Source organism: Salmo salar, chromosome ssa20 (assembly GCF_905237065.1).
Source record: "Salmo salar chromosome ssa20, Ssal_v3.1, whole genome shotgun sequence".
NCBI lineage: Eukaryota > Metazoa > Chordata > Actinopteri > Salmoniformes > Salmonidae > Salmo > Salmo salar.
In genome coordinates this window covers 18,398,241-18,413,347 of record NC_059461.1, presented here as the reverse complement: position 1 = coordinate 18,413,347, position 15,107 = coordinate 18,398,241, and the positions used below count along the sequence as shown (strand labels likewise).

At 40.9% G+C, this 15,107-nt stretch overlaps 1 protein-coding gene across 1 annotated transcript in view; it reads left to right on the top strand.

Moving 5' to 3' along the window:
* Window positions 1–5,449: 5,449 nt before the first annotated feature.
* The window catches only part of LOC106580007 (collagen alpha-1(XIII) chain), a 28,464-nt gene continuing 18,806 nt past the window's right edge, over window positions 5,450–15,107 (top strand). Inside the window, exons 1-2 of the mRNA XM_045703022.1 lie at window positions 5,450–5,682; window positions 14,580–14,775. The gene's annotated coding sequence lies outside the window, so the exon portion shown is untranslated. The remainder of the gene's footprint in view (window positions 5,683–14,579; window positions 14,776–15,107) is intronic.

Here is a 15,107-nt window from a genome sequence, read left to right as displayed (position 1 = left end):
ATTAACCAAACATAGACATACAACTAACTAGATAACACATAGAAATACATAAACATAGACCATAACTCAAAACCCGGAAATAATAAATCAAACGCCCTCCTACCTAACACACCACCCTGAACCACATAAAACAAATACCCTCTGCCACGTCCTGACCAAACTACAATAACAATTAACCCTTATACTGGCCAGGACGTGACATTAGGAGTGTTGAAGTTGCCATTTTTTGGCTTTATTGCAGGGTTCCCCAAGTTTTCGGAGCAAAAATAAATAAATCATTAAATAAAAAAACATTTCATTGTTGGACATAAAGGACTGTAAAATCGCCAGGAATTTGTCTCAAAGTGATTTTAAGTTAGGAAATATGTTCCTGCCACCGACCAGCCACTGAAGGAAAAATCGTCCCACTGCTGAATGTAATTGGGGATCTGTGCCTAATTGCAATATGGTTGTCCATGGCTGTAATAGACTTGGTGAAATTCTGTTTAAACAGTCTGTGGCTGTACTATACATAAAAAGATGTACTGCCTTCGTTGATCTGTGTTACGTACATAGGATGTTTGAGAATTGCGTTAAGGGTTTTCACTGTTTTCTTGAACAAGCCATGCTTGCTGAGAGTCCTCAAATGCCCCAGAACATCAGACCTTTAGTACAACAATGATAGTTCCACCAGTCCATACCTGTCTAGCCTGTCTTGCTGTATAGATCATCAGTCGACCACTAAATGAGGGTAAGTACTGATTTGTATCTTGAACTCAAGGTGTTGAGACTTGCAGATGGCCTTATGGGCTCCACTTCACTTGTTGAAAGGTCAAACTGAGTGTGACATAACATTTATCTTGACTGACCGTCCCGATACACTCACTCTCTCCTGTTTAGATGAGAGATATGGGCCACAGAAGGTGCCGAAGAGCCTTTGGATTGTTATACAGAAGAACTTAAACTCCGGATCAGATAAGGTCTACATCTCTTATCCATTTACCCAAAACTGCTGAGTCTTGCAGTGAAAGTGAGGGGACTGCTCATCTGACACATACTAGGTTAACCTACTAATGAACCACAATTGGGTTCTCAAATGTCATTTTTCATGAAATGTCATCTTGGATCACTGATATTAGGATCTGTACTGTTTTTTTATCAGATATTATGCATTTTACCACATTTTCCACAAAATTCTCATTACCGCAACAGTCCAGAAAAGTTACAAACAAGAAATGCCTGAGTTAAACATAACGCTGAAAATAAAAATATAAAAAATGTCATTATTATAAAATGAAATCAGACCTTTTCCCAATTAGAGCTTTTTTGACATTTCGGTAATGAGAATGCGTGGTAAAGGGGGTGTTTGAGAATAAGAACCTCATTCTGAAGGCTTATAAGCGAATAAATCAACATAACTTCTACTATTCCTCTAGATGATGCATCATGGGTGAATAAAACTTTTCTTAAAAATTGATTGGAGTTTTTGCAGCAACTTGAAAAAGTGTTACAGTAATGACACACGTGTCCACAGACACTGTGTTTGTACGTAATAAATATTATGGTTTAATGTTAACTTCAGCCAGTGTACCATTGTTATGATTTATGGACAAGCTACAGCAACATTGTGTTTTATTAAAATATGTTTGGTTTTCCTAAAGTAAAATTGTCTAAAATTACCGGACATTATTTTTGGGGGGTTAAATTTGACCAATTTGTTTTTCTCGGCCGAACCCATGCTATTCCGAAATGTCAATAATAAACCATTCAATTTTTTTTCTTTGGGTTAATGATGACGGATTGATTGATTTCAACGTTTTTAATATACGTTTTTTCAAGATGAGTGATGAGAAGAGAATCGTCCAGCCCATTGGGTATCTCACTACACCCCCAATATGCCATGTCTTGAAATGTCCAGGCAGACGGATTAAAAGTAAGTTTACATTGTAATACTTCTGACAGCCAACTTTCTAGCTCCACCCACAACTTTATTCGTTGTACCCTTAAGACTCTGCCGTTGTGCTGTAGAATTTTTGAATTTTGTCTCTTGAATAATAAATTCTATACATTAGTTCATACTGGATTAAGTGTACATTTTTGCTGACTGTAATTTTGTTAGTTATGCTCCAACTTTCCCTCCATGTTGTGCCACCATCAGTTCTTTTTAAGTTTTGGTTCCAACAGTTAATCTTTTTTCTAAGAGATTGGCAGTTGTATATGCTCTTTGCAAGGTTTTGTGTATCTTCCCTATCGTATGAACATCCTTTTCTGACTCAAATAAGATTCCCTCAAGGTTGCCCTGATCTGATGCCCTAAAGATTTAAAATCGAAATTTCTGGATACGTAACTTTTAAGTTGCATGCATTTGAAACTATCTGCATTGGTCAGTCCAAAATTACTTTAATTCATTACTTTAATCCGGGCACATTTCAGTACTGAGAATTTGGGGTGAAAAAATTCTGGTGAAAATGATAGTTGATTTTTGCAGATGCATCATGGTTTTGTAACTCAATTTGCTACAGATATGTTTAAAACTGGTTTCATGGAATCACCCAGAAACAGCAGAGGGAGCTCCCCCCCTATCCACATCGAAGGGACAGTAGTGGAGAAGGTGGAACGTTTTAAGTTCCTCTGTGTACACATCACAGACAAACTGAAATGGTCCACCCACAAAGACAGTGTGGTGAAGAAGGCGCAACACCGCCTCTTCAACCTCAGGAGGCTGAACAAATTTGGCTTGTCACCTAAAACCCTGACAAACTTTTACAGATGCACAATTGAGAGCATCCTGTCGGGTTGTATCACCGCCTGGTACAGCAACTGCACCGCCCTCAACCGCAAGGCTCTCCAGAGGGTGGTGCAGTCTGCACAACACATCACCGGGGGCAAACTACCTGACCTCCAGGACACCTACAGCACCCGATGTCGCAGGAAGGCCAAGAAGATCATCAAGGACATTAACCACCCAAGCCACTGCCTGTTCACCCCGTTACCATCCAGAAGGCGAGGTCAGTACAGGTGCATCAAAGCTGGGACTGAGAGACTGAAAAACAGCTTCTATCTCAAGGCCATCAGACTGCTAAACAGCAATCACTAACTCAGAGAGGCTGCTGCCTACATAGAGACTCACTAGTCACTTGAAACAATGCCACTTTAATAATGTTTACATATCTTACATTACTCATCTCATATGTATATACTTTATCTTATACCATCTATTGCATCTTGCATATGACGCTCGGCCATCGCTCATTCATTGCACCTGTACATAGCCCATCTGTAAATAGCCCATCCAACTACCGCATCCCCATACTGTATTTATTTATTTTGCTCCTTTGCACCCCAGTGTCTCTACTTGCACATTCATCTTTTGCACATCTATCACTCCAGTGTTTAATTGCTATATTGTAATTACCTCGCCACTATGGCCTATTGTATTGCCTTACCTCCCTTATCTTACCTCATTTGCACACACTGTATATATATATATATTTTTTTTCTACTGTATTACTGATTGTATGTTTGTTTATTCCATGTGTAACTCTGTGTTGTTGTGTGTGTCGAACTGCTTTGCTTTAACTTGGCCAGGTCGCAGTTGCAAATGAGAACTTGTTCTCAACTAGCCTACCTGGTCAAATAAAGGTGAAATAAAAATACAAAAAAATAAAAAATAAAAATGTATATGTACATATTCTTATTCCATCCCTTTAGATTTGTGTGTATTAGGTAGTTGTTGGGGATTAGTTTTTGGGGATAACTTGTTAGATATTGCTGTACTGTCGGAACTAGAAGCACAAGCATTTTGCAACACTCGCATTAACATCTGCTAACCATGTGTATGTGACCAATACAATTTGATTTGATTCGATTTTTAGGGAATTACTTTACAAAGGGCAATAGGATAAAAAGTGAGCTTGCAGGTCAGGGGTAATTTCCTGCAAGTCAAGGAAAATCTAGGATCAGCCCTAGAACTGTTTGCCAGTTGCCAACTACTTCACTCAAAGCACAACCTCGTGCCAACCTTATGTGGTGTTTCATTACATTCTATCCCAAGCGGCAGGTTCAAAATAACATGTATTAACTGTTCTGCCACTTATTGGCTGCAACCTAGATTTCAATTGGAGTAGGGCAAATTATTATACAGTGTCCCTCATGCGTGCATCCACCTTTGGTAGCTTATAAGTGACATCATTGAAATGGCAAAGGGGAGGAACAAGAAATAAACAGTCATGGCTCATGGTTGCCATGACAAGTAATTTTGGCACTTGCTTGTGGTAGTTTTGCTCTGTGTTTCTGTACCACACAGCTCTCTTTGTTCTCGTCCACATTGGCAGTCCTTGTCTATCATCTGCGACTTTGACCTCAGACCATATTCACTGGGCTATAATTAAGCAATAAGGCCTGAGGGGGTGTGGTATATGGCCAATAAATCATGGCTAAGGGCTGTTCTTATCCCCGATGCAACGTGGAGTGCCTGGATACAGCCCTTAGCTGTGGTATATTGGCCACATACCAAAAACCCTGCAGTGCCTTAATGCTATTATAAATTGGTTACCAATGTAAGTAGAGCAGTAAAAAATTTACATTTTGTCATACCCGTGGTATACGGTCTGATATACCACGGCTGTCAGCCAATCAGCATTCAGGACTTGAACCACCCAGTTTATAATTTAGTTCAACCCACTACAGCCAAATACAAACAGTATATGAGAAGGTGCTGAAAAAAGTGTTGCTTTATTACTAGCCCATTGTCTCCCATCACTATTCACGCCCTTGCTAAAGTCTCCATAATGGAAGCCACATGTCTAATACAGTTCTGTGGTCTGGCCTCAATGTTGGATGTGTAGAGAGTAGCTTATTCCACGGACAGAGGATCTGGAAGCAGTTATCTAGCCTCTGTAGATTATGTGATGGGACTGATGCTAAGTGCTTTTCCTCTTAAGTTTCCAGTCTAATGAAAATGGGGAAAACCTCAAGGGATTTTTCCCACTCTCAAGTAAAGCATATTCTGTAGTGGCTTCCCCTTGGTTGATGCTGTTGCCATGGTTTCTCATTAATCCCCATAATCCCTCCTGTTTTAATGACCTTGTGGTCACTGCTGATTTGATTCTGAATGTTTTAGGTCTCCAGCGTAATCCTTTTATTTAAATCAAATTAGCCTCTGTCAGATCATTAGCCGATCACAGCTACGTTTTCTACTAAGTTTCATATGACATCTCTGTCTCTGTGGCCTCACTGTGCCATTTCAACGGCTCTGAAGTCCCTTTGCTATTAGTAATTGGACTCCAGTTACAGTATGTGTGTGATCCTTTCTATTTTCCCATCAAGTTCTCTCATTCACCCCTTGGTATATTAAATCGTACAAAGGGTTTCATTACAAACATTAGCACATTCATATCACGTAGTACTTGGATGTCCTAAGATCCACCTGTGCCCTGGGCAGCTGTGATAGAGTGATAAAGTGAGTGGGACCTCAGCCCAGCGTGTGTCTGTGTGTTCCTGCTCACAAGGAGAGCGCTGGGAGAGAGCACAGCGTACTCTGCCTGGGAGGACTCCTGTGGACTAGGAGTGGTGTAGAAGGAGTGGTTGCTCTTCTCTTGTACTGTAGCCATGCAGTTTTTTATCTGGATACTGGGCTGCTTAATGCTGGATTCTTTCCTGCTTGGACTATGCGTGGAGGGTCGATGGAGAGCATCTCACATGGTAGGGAACCCAAAGGAAATTGACTGTGGATACTTTAGGGAGAATTCACTAACTATAGTTCATAGTAGTGATGATCAGGTTGTAGATGTGAATGTCAAATACATTTGCTGCTGTGCTGACTACAGTGACACTATTGTACTCAGAACTGCTTAGATATCCCAGATGTGACATTCACTGTTGTGATTGTGTTGATTAAGTGCAGTGTATTTTCATCATGGTTATTAGGACATGTTTTGCTTCCCCTATGTCTCACAGACATTGAGATGCTTTTGCCTTGTCAACATTTTCTTTGCTGTTGTTTAGTTGGCCGTTGGGGTATTGTACTTTAGCCTGAAGATAGAGACTCCACTAAACAGAGACTCCACTAAACAGAGACACACCTAAACAGAGACTCAACTAAACAGAGACTCCACTAAACAGAGACTCCACTAAACAGAGACTCCACTAAACAGAGACACACCTAAACAGAGACTCCACTAAACAGAGACTCCAATAAACAGAGACTCCTCTAAACAGAGACTCCACTAAACAGACTCCACTAAACAGACTCCACTAAACAGAGACTCCACTAAACAGAGACTCCACTAAACAGATACTCCACTAAACAGATACTCCACTAAACAGAGACTCCACTAAACAGAGACTCCACTAAACACAGACTCCACTAAACACAGACTCCACTAAACAGAGACTCCACTAAACAGATTCATATGACGCAATTGTTTCTTTGCCAGCACACGTGGGTACGTCATTGTCAAAAAAAAGGTTTTCTTATGGCCATGTAGAAAATCTGAAATTCTGCCATCTTTTGTGATCTATCCTAAAGTAGACTGTGACTCCAACGCAAGATGTGGTATGGAAATTATACTTACAGAACAAAGGAAAATGTCAAATATATTATAACTAATACACATTATTCTAGGGGCCTGTGAAATATTTTGAACCGACTGTTGTACTTCATCTCTGTATTACATCATGACTCATCCCCCTTTTTACTCTTCTACAAATATCCAATTTCCCCCTCTAGTAATACACTTCCTCATAACATCTCTGATTATTATATATAGCTCGGGATGATGGAGTGTACTTGCCCAGCTGCATTTTCAGACACATGGCCGGGGAAGAGCATCCTCATACCTGTGTCTAAGCCTTTGAGAAATGGTCCTCCTCATCATTTATTGTTAGGTCAGCCCATACAGATTTATCCCCTGCCTTTTCTTCAGTAATCTCTCACATGATGCGCAACCACACTAGAGTCTCTGGCTGAAATGGTCTTTGTTGACATGTATCTTCCAGTCTGACCAGTAGAGATAACCTTGTTAGCTAAATGTCTTCCCTCTAATGAAAAGATTTCCTGGCTGCAGAATGCACCGGTCCCTATTCAAACCTCCCTGTTACATGATACAGGCACAATGCACTCGTCTCATCAGTCAAGCACTGTTCAGAATGGATGCAAATATTACAGCTCGTTTATCCCCCTAAAGTCGATGTCCGTGCCCCCGCGGAAATCAAGTTAGCATAATAAACAAAATCCCGACAAAAATCTGTCAGTTTAAGCTAGAGATATATTTTTGTTGTTGCATTGGATGTGTCTCAATCCACCGCATCCCCCGATGTCGCAGTGCTGCGTCTGCGATGAAAGGTGACAGAGCTAGAGCGGTGTTTGGCAGACCATGAGACATCACGAAATTCAGTCTTCTCACAAAATTGTCTGTGGCATCCGAACGGTTTGGCCTAAAAATCTATTATGACCCCTCTATGAAAAGATGAGCATTTTGGGTTTAAAGTTGGTACAGCCGATCTGCCAACTTCTGTCTGTAGCGTCCGAACAGTTTGGGCTAATATGACCCCTAATATGACCCCTCTGAGACTCAGGAACATGTACATGTCGTTTTGCTCTAGGACATCCACAGGCCTCACAAGACTCGTCTGAAGGTCCCCCAGTACCAGTTGAACAAATGAATGAACTATACTATCCAGGCTGTATCACAACCGGCCGTGATTGGGAGTCCCATAGGGCGGGGCTCAATTTGCCCAGCGTTGTCCAGGTTTGGCCAGTGTAGGCCGTCATTGTAAATAAGAATTTGTTCTTAACTGACTTGCCTAGTTAAATTTAAAAAACATTGTTTTTACTAAATATATACACTGCGTGCACAATTATTAGGCAAGTGAGTATTCTGATCTTATCATTGTTTCTATTCACATTTTCAAACTCCAAACCATATAAACTTGAATGCTTATTGGATTTAATCATTTTCAGGTGATATGTATTTGTGTAATGAGGGAGGGTGTGGCGAAAGTGAATAACACCTTATATCAAGGTGTGCATAATTATTAGGCAGCCTCATTACCTCAGGTAAAATTGGCCAAAAAAGAAATTTAACTGACACTGAAAAGCCAGAAATGTAAAATGCCTTTCAGACGGATGCGACACTCTTTAAATAGCTATACTATTGAGGTGTGACCACCGGACATTCAAACATTTTGTTGCGAATAGTCAACTGGGGCGCAAAAAACGCATGGGGAAGAAAAGGCGCAAATTAACTGCAAAAGACTTGAGAAGAATTAAACGTCAAACTACCAGGAACCCATTATCCTCCAGTGCCACCGTATTCCAGAACTGCAACCTACCTGGAGTGTTCAGAAGTACAAGGTGTCAAGTGCTCAGAGACATGGCCAAGGTCAAGAAGACTGAAACAAGACCACCACTGAATAAGATTCACAAGTTGAAGCGTCAAGATTGGGTAAAGAAATACCTGAAGACAGATTTTTCAAAGGATTTATGGACAGATTAAATGAAAGTGACTGTTGATGGACCAAATGGATGGGCCCGTGGCTGGATCAGTAATGGACACAGGGCACCACTTTGAGTCAGGTGCCAGCAAGGTGAAGGAGGGGTACTGGTATGGGCTGCTATCATTGAGGAGGAGGTAGTTGGACCTTTTCGGGTTGAAGATGGACTGAAACTCAACTCCCAAACCTACTGCCAGTTTCTGGAAGATTCTTTCGTCAAACAGTGGTACAGGAAGAAGTCCTCAGCATTCTAGAAGGCCATGATCTTTATGCAGGACAATGCTCCATCACATGCATCCAAGTACTCCACTGCTTGGCTAGCCAGCAAGGGCCTCAAAGATGCCTGAGTAATGACCTGGCCCCCTTCCTCACCTGACTTAAATCCTATTGAGAACTTGTGTGCCCTTCTCAAACGTGAGATTTACAGTGATGGAAGACAATACACCTTTTTGAAACAACATTTGGGAGGCTGTGGTTGCTGCTACAGCAAAAATCTATCGTGAACAGATCAAGAAACTGACAGACTCCATGGATGGAAGGCTCATGGCAGTTATTGAAAATAAGGGTGGCTATATTGGTCACTGAATATTTTTGAAAGGCCAAAAATTTTATATAATTGTCATTTTGTGTTACTTATCTGTTACACTTACTCTAAAAATTGAGAATAAACAAGTGAGTTGAGAGAAATTATTTTTGTAATTTAGTTGCCTAATAATTCTGCACACTAATAGTTGCCTAATAATTGTGCACACTTATATATTTCCCTGAGAAAGACAAAACTCACTTTTTCTTTGTTAAACATTCAGGTTTGAGGTTCAATAACATTTTCGATTGACTGAGAGCATTGTGTTTGTTCAACAATAAAATTAATCCAGAGGAATACAATTTGCCTAATAATTGTGCACGCAGTGTATATATATGGAGACTGTTTAATGCCCACCCCAAAATAGTTATTATATCTCTCAGATATAGGACAGACACTTCAGAATAAGCTTCCCTTTGATTTGTTTTTGGGGACTATTTGTTGTTCCATGTAGTGAATTTGTTATTCAATGCACTTGTATGGGCTTATAGCAGTAAACCAAAATACAATTTTTCATTAAATATGTCTTTTAGATTTTTGAGGGATACTTCAATGGGTCTTACATTTCAAAAACAAATTGCAAAATGATCCTTGGTATGACCTTCTTAAAATAATTCCATATAGCTTAGTAGAACACCCTCCCTCTCCAGGCTTAGACAGGCCTTAGACTGTAACGGGTTATACACATATAGCTGAAGTCGGAAGTTTACATACACTTAGGTTGGAGTCATTAAAACTCGTTTTTCAACCACTCCACAAATGTCTTGTTAACAAACTATAGTTTTGGCAAGTCGGTTAGGACATCTACTTTGTGCATGACACAAGTAATTTTTCCAACAATTGTTTACAGACAGATTATTTCACTTATAATTCACTGTATCACAATTCCAGTGGGTCAGAAGTTTACACACACTAAGTTGGCTGTGCCTTTAAACAGCTTGGAAAATTCCAGAAAATGTTGTCATGCTTTAGAAGCTTCTAATAGGCTAATTGACATCATTTGAGTCAACTGGAGGTGTACCTGTGGCTGTATTTCAAGGCCTACCTTCAAACTCAGTGCCTCTTTGCTTGACATCATGGGAAAATCAAAAGAAATCAGCCAAGACCTCAGAAAAAGAATTGTAGACCTCCACAAGTCTGGTTCATCCTTGGGAGCAATTTCCAAACGCCTGAAGGTACCACGTTCATCTGTACAAACAATAGTACGCAAGTATAAACACAATGGGACCACACAGCCATCATACTGCTCAGGAAATAGACACGTTCTGTCTCCTAGAGATGAATGTACCTTGGTGCGAATAGTGCAAATCAATCCCAGAACAACAGCAAAGGACCTTGTGAAGATGCTGGAGGAAACAGGTACAAAAGTATCTATATCCACAGTAAACGAGTCCTATATCAACATAACCTGAAAGGCCGCTCAGCAAGGAAGAAGCCACTGTTCCAAAACTCCCATAAAAAAGCCAGACTACGGTTTGCAGCTGCATATGGGGACAAAGATTGTACTTTTTGGAAAAATGTCCTCTGGTCTGATGAAACAAAAATAGAACTGTTTGGCCATAATGACCATCATTATGTTTGGAGGAAAAAGGGGGAGGCTTGCAAGCCAAAGAACACCATCCCAACCGTGAAGCACGGGGGTGGCAGCATCATGTTGTGGGGGTGCTTTGCTGCAGGAGGGACTGGTGCACTTCACAAAATAAATGGCATCATGAGGATGGCAAAATGGCTTAAGGGCAACAAAGTCAAGGTATTGGAGTGGCCATCACACAGCCCTGACCTCAATCCTACAGAACATTTGTGGGCAGAACTGAAAAAGCGTGCAAGGAGGCCTACAAACCTGACTCAGTTACACCAGCTCTGTCATGAGGAATGGGCCAAAATTCACCCAACTTATTGTGGGAAGTTTGTGGAAGGCTACCCAAAACGTTTGACCCAAGTTAAACAATTTAAAGGCAATGCTATCAAATACTAATTGAGTGTATGTAAACTTCTGTCCCACTGGGAATGTGATGAATGAAATAAAAGCTGAACTAAATCATTCTCTCTACTATTATTCTGACGTTTCACATTCTTAAAATAAAGTGGTGATCCTAACTGACCTAAGACAGGACATTTTTACTAGGATTAAATGCCAGAAATTGTGAAAAACTGAGTTTAAATGTATTTGGCTAAATTGTATGTAAACTTCCGACTTCAACTGTATACATGGTTTAGGTTTAGACATTACACAAAGGATATCTCACCAGGGTTTTGTGTTTGTTTGCACTAAAAGCGAATTATCCTTTATATTCTTCTAATGCTTTGTGTGTCTATCAGGCAAGACGTGGTTAGAAATAGATGCATGGTTTATTACTTCATAATCAATTTGAGTTTGTACTGTATGTCCTGTATTATGCCGAGATGAATACGACAGACTCATTATTGATCCACTGCAGAGATCAAAGAGTCTGGAGTACTGTGTTCCTTGGCCACATGCACATCTTCAGTTCACACTTTTGAGCAGAGTTCCAGCTCAAACCCCCAGACCCAGACCCCGGATCAATTGTTCCCACAAACCACTGACTCACTCCCTCATTGCACTAGTCTGTTCTGTTCTGCTGCAGCCACTGGCAGTTGGCCAAGTATGGTGCCTCTCTATTACAGGTGCTAACAGTGTAATTTCCCTTAGTGTTTCCCTTCGACATCAAACCTCCTATAGTAGGTTTGTGCATAACTCCCTTGCTCTCCCTTGTACTATCATTCTGTTACTGCTCTGCCTTTTCCTCTAATCCAGTGCTTCCATTCCGGGGCTCAGCCCGGGGATGAGAGGCAGAGCTATAGGGAGGTTAAGGAGCTTAGTTGGACAAATAGTTTCAGGCCCAGGGAGATAAAGTATCCGCTCATCTGAGAGAGGTCGCTGAGATAGAGAGAGCACATTAATACTATCTTATCACAGATAAAGGCCCATTGTCTGCTCTAGTAGAGGCCCGTGTGAGGTAGACTGAAGCTCTGCCACTCACCTGGACACAGCTGTCTCTCTAATGTCATCCCAGCTTCTCTTTGAAGTTGATGGTCATCAGGCCCAGACTTGTTAACCCATTTTTAAACTTATGTAAGTGACGCTGAGCATTGTCTATAGTCAAAAACGAATAGTACCGTTTCTATGTTAATAAGCACCTACACTGAGTATACAAACATTAAGAACACCTACTTTTCCATGACATAGACTGACCAGGTCAATCCAGGTGAAAGCTATGAGCCCGTATTGATGTCACTTGTTAAATCCACTTCAGTCAGTGTAGATGAAGGGGAGGAGAAAGGTTAAAGAAGGATTTTTAAGCCTTAAGACAATTCAGACATGAATTGTGTACAGTTGAAGTCGGACGTTTACATACACCTTAGCCAAATACATTTAAACACAGTTTTTCACAATTCCTGACATTTAATCCTAGTAAAAATTCCCTGTCTGAGGTCAGTTAGGATCACCACTTTATTTTAAGAATGTGAAATGTCAGAATAATAGTAGAGAGAATGATTTATTTCAGCTTTTATTTCTTTCGTCACAATCCCAGTGGGTCAGAAGTTTACATACGCTCAATTAGTATTTGGTAGCATTGCCTTTAAATTGTTTAACTTGGGTCAAATGTTTCAAGTTGCCTTTACCAAGCTTCCCACAATAAGTTGGATGAATTTTGGCCCATTCCTCATGACAGAGCTGGTGTAAATGAGTCAGGTTTGTAGGCCTCCTTGCTCACACACACCTTTTCAGTTCTGCCCACAAATGTTCTATAGGATTGAGGTCAGGGATTTGTGATGGCCACTCCAATATCTTGACTTTGTTGTCCTTAAGCCATTTTGCCACAACTTTGGAAGTATGTTTGAGGTCATTGTCCATTTGGAAGACCCATTTGCGACCAAGCTTTAACTTCCTGACTGATGTCTTGAGATGTTGTTTCAATATATCCATATCATTTTCTTACCTCATGATGCCATCTATTTTGTGAAGTGCACCAGTCCCTCCTGCAGCAAAGCACCCCCATAACATGATGCTGCCACCCCCGTGCTTCACGGTTGGGATGGTGTTCTTCGGCTTGCAAGCCTCCCCCTTTTTCCTCCAAACATAACGATGGTCATTATGGCCGAACCGTTCTATTTTTGTTTCATCAGACCAGAGGACATTTCTCCAAAAAGTACGATCTTTGTCCCCATGTGCAGTTGCAAAATGTAGTCTGGCTTTTTTATGGGAGTTTTGGAGCAGTGGCTTCTTCCTTGCTGAGCGGCCCTTCAGGTTATGTCGATTTTAGGTCTCGTTTTACTGTGGATATAGATATTTTTGTACCCGTTTCCCCCAGCATCATGACAAGGTCCTTTGCTGTTGTTCTGGGATTGATTTGCAATTTCGCAGCAAAGTATGTTCATCTCTAGGAGACAGAAGGCATCTCCTTCCTGAGCGGTATGACGGCTGCATGGTCCCATGGTGTTTATACCTGCGTACTATTGTTTGTACAGATGAACGTGGTACCTTCAGGCGTTTGGAAATTGCTCCCAAGGATGAACCAGACTTGTGGAGGTCTACAATTCTTTTTCTGAGGTCTTGGCTGATTTCTTTTGATTTTCCCATGATGTCAAGCAAAGAGACACTGTTTGAAGGCAGGCCTTGAAATACATCTGTAGGTACACCTGCAATTGACTCAAAGGATGTCAATTAGCCTATCAGAAGCTTCTAAAGCCATGGCATCATTTTCTGGAATTTTCCAAGCTGTGTTAAATGCACCGTCAACTTAGTGTATGTAGACTTCTGACCCACTGGAATTGTGATACAGTGAATTTTAAGTGAAATAATCTGTCTGTAAACAATTGTTGGAAAAATTACTTGTGTCATGCACAAAGTAGATGTCCTAACCGACTTGCCAAAACTATAGTTTGTTAACAAGACAGTTGTGGAGTGGTTGAAAAACGAGTTTTAATGACTCCAACCTAAGTGTATGTAAACTTCCGACTTCAACTATATGTGTGCCATTCAGAGAGCAAATGGGCAAGACAAAAACATGTAAGTGCCTTTGAGCTGGGTATGGTAGTGCCAGGCGCACCAGTTTGTGTCAAGAATGTCAACTCTGCTGGTTTTTTCAATGCTCAACAGTTTCCCGTTTGTATCAAGAATGGTCCACCCAAAGGACATCCAGCCAACTTGACACAACTGTGGAAAGCGTTGGAGTCAACATGGGCCAGCGTCCCTGTGGAATGCTTTCAACACCTTGTGGAGTCCATGCCCCAACAAATTCAGGCTGTTCTGAGGGGAAAAGGCGGGGGTGCAACTAATATTAGGAAGGTGTTCCTAATGTTTGATATACATGTAATTGGGGAAATGTTGATCTATTTAATGCTGTCTCAGTCATTTGTTGTTGTTCATTTGATGGAACTGTTTGATGGAGATGTATCTGTTGTGGGTGAGTGACCATTCTTGGTACTTTGTACCAGGGGGATCTGGTTATGTGGCTGCAACCATTAACCACAGTTATCTCTCTCTCTCTCTTCATAGGATCCCTCCCTCCAAGAAGGCAACTCTCCTATCTCCGAGAGCTCAGCCACCCTACAACAAGGGAATGGGCTTGTGGTAGTTCATGATGCGAATCCCTCTATCCTTACCTTTCACCACACTGGTATAGGCGGCCATGACAGCAAGTACTCCTTTACAGTCACAGCCTTGGATGAGAACATCACCACATAGAATCAAAGTCAGTGATTTCACACAAGCAAAGTTATGTTTACTGAACATCTGATTTTATGGAGACAGGAAGCAGAAGAAACTGACATTTGAGTGGGGATCTTAGAATATGGAACAGTCATCTATTTCTTCCTCATGAGAAGTACTGTATGTCTTCAGGGGTTTATTCAGCTAGGGTTTTCTTGTAAGACACTGATATCTTTGTCTCTATCGGAAAAGGAAAACATCAGTGGTTTGTAACTGCCTCTAATTTTAATTAAAAAATCTCCCACTGCAGCTCATGTAATGCCAAAAAAAACAACTCGTTTTAATCTTTACATTTTTTTATTGCTACAAGTACAG